This window comes from Pinus tabuliformis, chromosome 7 (genome assembly GCF_031772625.1).
Source record: "Pinus tabuliformis cultivar Carrire ecotype Pingquan chromosome 7, CPIR1, whole genome shotgun sequence".
Classification (NCBI taxonomy): domain Eukaryota; kingdom Viridiplantae; phylum Streptophyta; class Pinopsida; order Pinales; family Pinaceae; genus Pinus; species Pinus tabuliformis.
This window is the reverse complement of record NC_142293.1, coordinates 1,798,660,279-1,798,667,608: the sequence shown is the minus strand read 5'-3', so window position 1 is coordinate 1,798,667,608 and position 7,330 is coordinate 1,798,660,279. Positions and strand designations below refer to the sequence as shown.

General features: G+C 37.7%; 1 pseudogene; it reads right to left on the bottom strand.

The window, feature by feature from the left end:
• Window positions 1-683: 683 nt before the first annotated feature.
• Window positions 684-6,534, bottom strand: LOC149255537 (uncharacterized; annotated as a pseudogene).
• Between the last annotated feature and the right edge of the window lie 796 nt (window positions 6,535-7,330).

Genomic DNA, 7,330 nt, shown 5'->3' with positions numbered 1-7,330 from the left:
TTCCTTCTCTTCAAAAGAACACACTTTCATATGCCATGTATATGTATTTTCTATACATAAATCTATTTTTGGTTTACTTTTTTCTTTTTCGGTGGGATTCCTACACATTTATTCCATCCAATTTCCCAATCTGAACCCTTGTTCTCACCTTTTTCAAAATACTTTTGTTTTCTGTCAATAATAGACGAGGACTTTGGATATGCAAGCCTGTATTGCAGTATATTACCTCTATTTAAAGATTCATTATGAGGTTGCTCAATCATAGTTTGCTTAGCACAAGGAGTTAAATATTCATAGTTGGGATTAGAAATAGTTCCAGTATTCACATCTCCATTCCATCCATTGGTACTCAATTTTACTGGAGCCTTCTTTCGCTTAGTCATCTCTCCACCACCATTAGTAATCTTATTCAATTTATTTTTTCGCTGCTTTGCTCTATATACTGCATGCATTATGCCATTGTTTTCCATCCAACTTTGTGGTCATCCATTCCCTCAACATACTGATCATAGAGATCACAAAGTTGGTCTTCGGTTGCATAATCCCACTTGTAGCATCCATTCAATTTTTATTTTTCTACAGAGGTTGACACTTCTTGTAAATCATCCATTAAACCTTCTTTCTTGCTTTTCTAAGCTTGCAAGGAACATGCTTGCATTTGGACCATTTATGTCACCTTCTTTTTATGTGTTCAAGTCTACATTTTTTTCTTGCTTGGTCGATATTCTTGATGCAATCATTTCCTTCAAGTTTCTCTTCAATGTTTTAAGCCGCATTACATGGCCTAAAATGCCCATAAGACGATTAATTATATCATTTGAGATTTTTCCTTGTTTTGCCGCCAACCTAGCTACTTTGCCAAGATTTTGCTTGACATCACAAGGTATACACTTTTTCACCACCTGGCTTGATTTATATTATTCTCAAATGTCAGTATAAGGTGGACATAATTAAGCAACTCCCTTTTACAAATCTTGGAAGGCTTTCTTGAGAATAATGCATTTAGGATTTGCAGGACTAGCTTCCTTATGACCTAGTAGTGAAGGTTTGATTTTGGAGGTCGATATCTGGTATACAACAGGATTCATATCCACTGAATTGTCACCTTATTCAACCTTCTCAAAGGCTCTAGTTTTATTGGAGGTTGAGATATCATATGCACATCTCATCAATTGTCTTATATGGCATTCAGTTCCAAGAGTTTTATGTTTGTTTGAGTGATATTGCATATCACCATCTGAAGGTTCAGCCATAATTTATTCATTGACAGTGGTTTCTTTAGAGCCTGCAATCGAAATATTTGGAATTTCCCCATCCTTATTAAGCACCTCAATGCTTATGACAGTTGGCTCTGTTTTAAAATGAACTTCTTTGCATCTCTTAGCTTTTAATGAACTGGGCCCAATGTGAACATTTCTTGGTTTTGATTCTTGATTTTTCAATGATTTTTCATCTTAATATTCACCAACTACAAGACAAGTGATACCTTGACCATACCTTATGGCATTCATACCCACTAAAGGTCCAATTCTTGCACCCGCCCTTATTCAAAGACCACCTAATTTTCTTGGATTCTCTTCATCATTTGGCATCTTCTTGGTATCTTTCCTTCTAATTTTCTTTGGAGAAAGCACGAGAGAGGAAACATGCTCATTTGTGTGTTATAATTTCCCTCTGTTGATAAAAAAATCATGTGTGCTTTGTCTTTCCCCCATCAACTGAGAAATACTCATCCAGTTTTGTATCGTCTATAAATGAGTCTTTAATATCATATTGGTCATCGTTTGTAATTTTATCTAGCTCTTATTCATCGCTACTTCTATTTCCCTTGTACGAATGTTTGATCCTCTCAATAAATGCATTGAATCGATGTTAAGGAGCTGAAACCAAATCCATCTGCAATACAAAATCCCCAGTTGTGGCATAAACCCCTATGAGGACTCTAAACCCTATGCACAACAGTTGTGTAGCTTGACTAGTTTTCGTAGCAATTGTGCATCGACCTCCTCCATCCGAGCTTCAAACACCTCCTTTTTACCTTTTTCATCCTTTCAAGACTTCTCAGAGAGCGGGTTGTATTGGAGTAAGAATGAGGACAACTCAAACAAAAATTGAAATTTATGTCTCCACATGCCTTGTTTCATGTCATGAGGGTGAATTTTGAGTGGAAGGAGTGAGGTGACATGGGTAAAATATTTTAAAGATGAGAGGCATAACAAACTTTAACTAACTAAACCGAACTGAGATGACCCCCAAATGTGACTTATGATAAAACCTCATGAAATGAGCCATTTGCCCTCTATGAGTGCAAAGTTGAAAAACTTTTACAAATTTGAATTTTGGCTCAAAAAATCCTTTATAACATTAACCTTTACAAGAACATATGACTCCTTTTACATAAAAACCTTTCGACTATGACACATAGTGACCAATAGGCTAAAATTAACAAGCATACCTCCAAAATGAAATAGTAATATAGGCAAAAAATTTGAATCCTAGACTATAGGATCCTAACAGATGGCAACAGGGTGATGGAAAAAAGGTGTCAATTGATGATTACAGGTGGAAAGGGTCTTAAAGAAGGACTCAGAAGATTAGGTTCTAGGCACAAGAATAAGGTTGAGGATCAACATGGTAGCAATAATGGTGTAGAGACTTTGGAGCTTATTCTAGAGTAGCAGGCCACCTCAAATGTAAATGGAACCCATCCAGATGGAAAGAGCTCAGAAGAATACTTCTAGTGGTATGTGGAAGCCTAAAATGGCTTTTTGGATCAAAAGATAGAGACAATCAAAGTTTGGTAACCCCAAGTCAAAGCCAGTAGAGTTAGAAGGAGTTTAGGAACCCTTTAGTGCATAATCAAGTTTGGAAAAGAAGCCAAAAATAGTGGCGATGTTGATGGAGTGGTCAAACTAAGGATCAGGCCGACGAAGGCGGTAATGCAACAATGAGAAGTGTTGTTATTGGGTGTTGGTGGATCTTACCCAACAGAGTTACCCCCACATATCTACCCTAGTGCAAATGAAAACAACGCTCAAATGGCAACATAGAAGGATGATATGAATGGAAAATGTAGTAGCGATGAGCATTTCTATTGGCTCAGGTGGATCCCACCCGATGGAGTTATCCCGATGGATATACCTCAACAGAATTAAAACAATGCTCAAATGCAAAGAGTGGGATGACGTCATGTGGTGACGCCATCTTGGAGGACTTATCCCTGAGGGATAACAAAGAGGCAGCACAAAAGAGAGTCGGCCCGACGGAAAACTATGTTGCATAAAGGAAAAGGGTTGGAACCCTTAAAAATATTTTAGAAAGGAAATTGGTTAAAAACAAGACCTCTAGGATCCTTTCTTTCTCCTCTCTGATAGGACAAGTGGCAACATGGGAATGGTCGGTGATGATGACAACATTGAACAATCAGCAATGGACATGTGCTAGTCATATTTGACATTTTAGGGCACCCAAAAAGGCCCATATTTGAGTGACATGTGTCACCTATCATAGGCCGACGTGTAGTGCATGTGACATCACCGTGATGTCATTCTAGTGGATATAGCTCGAAAGACTTAAAGAAGTGTTTAAGGGATGTGTTGGGAAAACATGGCAGTTGACTTAGCCCAACGTTATTTTTATTAGCTCCCAGTAGTGGGGGACCCTGATGGGGAATGCATCCTGCTAGATGGATCTCAGTGATTTGTTAATAGTGCATAGCGGAAGTGCTAGGAAGCAAGAGTCGAGACATGTCAACATTGACATGGCACACGACAACAAATGAGAATCAGGTCTGGGGGACCCCACAGGACACGACATCCCGTAGGGATCACCTAGGTAGTAAATAAGAGAGTGAAAATGGAATGCACCGAAATATAAAGGATTGAGACACGAAGGATTGACAGGTGGACAGTTGCAGCCAATACACAGAGCACAAGAGATGGCCCCACATGACAACATGGCTCGGAGGAGATTCCTAGAAGATAGTATTTGTGTATATTAAAGGAAATTTCAGGAGATAAGTGCCAAGGCTAGGAGTTATGGCCTTATTGCCAAGCCTTGGTAAATTTTTCATAGAAATGAGACCAATGGTGCACAACCATTAACAAATAAATTTGGCTTACAAAGGGATTAAAAAGGTCTTAGCGCCTAAAGACCTAGATAATGGTCCCAAAGACTTAGTCCTATGGAAAAAAATAGGTAAAGGGCCAGAGAAAAAGGGGCTTAAGACAAAACTCGACGACACTTAGTTTAGAAGCAAATTGGCAGTTAAGCAAAAGTTAATGGCAGATAAAAATAGAAGAAGCATTGCTAAAACTTGTAAAAGGCCAAAATTACTAAAATTAGTGAAATAATTCAGTTTAACTTGTAGAAAAAGTTTGTTGAAGGTTGAGAACTTGGTGAACATAGTCAAAGGACTGAAATAAACAGGCCAAAGGAAAAAAAATGCAACAATTAAAGAAAAGCAAAGAAGGAAAAAATATCAAGCCAAAATTCATTATTAGCAAACTTGAGCAAGTAGGCTATAAGATATTTTCATAGAAGAGATATGAGTTCTGTGAGCGAGTTTAGGTGAAGCTGATGTTCTCAGTAATCATAGATTGTTGAAGATACTGGTGACTAGGGAGGAAATTGTTTTATTTTGAAAACAAAAAAGGAATTCATGGCTCTAGTGTGAAAATGGATGTAAGATGAACCATTGAGTGTCAAGCAAGTTGTAGCTTGCAAATCAGGGGTTGGTGCTCCTTCCAGTGGGCATTGGTAACTATTTGGAGTAGTAGCTCCATTTAGTTGTAGCTGATAATTTAGGGAGTTGTAACTTCTTACTGGTTGTAGCTAGAGAATTGTAACAACAAGTTGGAGCTTGCCTTGTGAATCAATTGAAGAGTAGTTTTGAAGAATTTTCTTTCTCCTTGTATGCCCATTGTGATTGCTAATATTTTTTCCTATCATATTTTAAAGTAATTGATGAAGTACTTAATGGTGTCCTAGTATTCTTGCATAAGTGAAATATTTTTTTTTTAATTGGTAAAATTCCTGCAATACTCATTCACCCCCCCTCTTAGTATTGTTCGGGTTTCCAACAATTGGTATTAGAATATTGGTTACTTTAGATCAGTTTAACAACTGGAAGAAAGAACAAGGACTATGGAAAACTGGGAAGGAGGATTTACCAACAGGGCACCAATGTTCAAAGGAACAAACTATTTGTCTTGGAAAGTAAGGATGAAGACCTTCATTCAATGACTTGGGGCTGATGTGCGAGATGTTGTGGAAGAAGAATATCCAAAGCCTCCAGCAGTGGTTACTAAATATCATAAGGCAGAGTTCACATGTAGTGCTAAAGACATGAATTCCCTACTTACTGGCCTCCCTAAATCAGATCTTGTCAAGGTAATGGATTGCATATATGCCAAAGCTATTTGGAATAAGATGAGTGGCTACCATGAAGGAGACAAAAAGGTAAAGAAAGATAAACTCCAAGGGCATAGGATGCAATTTGATTCTTTAATTATGCATGATGATGAAGATATTTCCATGTACATTTGAAGAGTTGATGACATTATGAACACCATAAGAGGGCTTGATGAGGAGTTAGATGAATCTATTGTAGTTCAAAAGGTGTTAAGATATCTTCTTGAAAGGTTAACCCCAAGGTCTCAGCCATCGAAGAGATGTCTCATATGAATACTCTTACCCTAGATCAATTATTTGGTAGACTCACTGCTTATGAGATGAGGATTTACAAAGGAAATTCCGCATCCAAAGAATGAACCTTCAAAGAATAAAAGAAGTGTGAGTATGAGCATGATGACTCATGTTGTGAATCAGATGAAGAAGAAGAAAAATTTGTAAGGAAACTCAAGCGTGGATCAGGCAAGTATAAAGGTAAGCTACCCTTAAAATGTTTCAAGCATAATTTATTCATTGACAGTGGTTTCTTTAGAGCCTGCAATCGAAATATTTGGAATTTCCCCATCCTTATTAAGAACCTCAATGCTTATGACAGTTGGCTCTGTTTTAAAATGAACTTCTTTGCATCTCTTAGCTTTTAATGAACTGGGCCCAATGTGAACATTTCTTGGTTTTGATTCTTGATTTTTCAATGCTTTTTCATCTTAATATTCACCAACTACAAGACAAGTGATACCTTGACCATACCTTATGGCATTCATACCCACTAAAGGTCCAATTCTTGCGCCCACCCTTATTCAAAGACCACCTAATTTTATTGGATTCTCTTCATCATTTGGCATCTTCTTGGTATCTTTCCTTCTAATTTTCTTTGGAGAAAGCACGGGAGAGGAAACATGCTCATTTGTGTGTTATAATTTCCCTCTGTTGATAAAAAAATCATGTGTGCTTTGTCTTTCCCCCATCAACTGAGAAATACTCATCTAGTTTTGTATCGTCTATAAATGAGTCTTTAATATCATATTGGTCATCGTTTGTAATTTTATCTAGCTCTTATTCATTGCTACTTCTATTTCCCTTGTACGAATGTTTGATCCTCTCAATAAATGCATTGAATCGATGTTATGGAGCTGGAACCAGATCCGTCTGCAAAACAAAATCCCCAGTTGTGGCATAAACCCCTATGAGGACTCTAAACCCTATGCACAACAGTTGTGTAGCTTGACTAGTTTTTGTAGCAATTGTGCATCGACCTCCTCCATCTAAGCTTCAAACACCTCCTTTTTACCTTTTTCATCCTTTCAAGACTTCTCAGAGAGCGGGTTGTATTGGAGTAAGAATGAGGACAACTCAAACAAAAATTGAAATTTATGTCTCCACATACCTTGTTTCATGTCATGAGGGTGAATCTTGAGTGGAAGGAGTGAGGTGACATGGGTAAAATATTTTAAAGATGAGAGGCATAACAAACTTTAACTAACTAAACCGAACTGAGATGACCCCCTGTCATGCGGAAAGAGTCAATTTTGCGGACAAAACCGAACTCCCTAGCAACCAAAGGTCGTCTAGTGACAAACAAGACAATCAAGCACTATCTTTCCCTAAATATGCATTAAAATAAAAGCAACCAGGTGTTTAAGGCTTACCTCTAGTCCAACGCTTGTTTGCAGCAGCCAAGCCTCTTCGATCCAGATGAGCTCCTTCTCCTTGAAGCCTGCATTCACTAACAAGCAAATGATTACATAGCACCTGAATAACTCATATAATAAAACATATTCATCATAAAGACCAAGGAGTTTATGAAACAAATCATATATAACAACTTGTTGAGAAAAATGAACTTAATTGTATTAATTGGAAACAAAAGAAACCATTACAACCAGTGCCTTGGTGTTGTGCAGGTCCCTCCCAGGGTCCA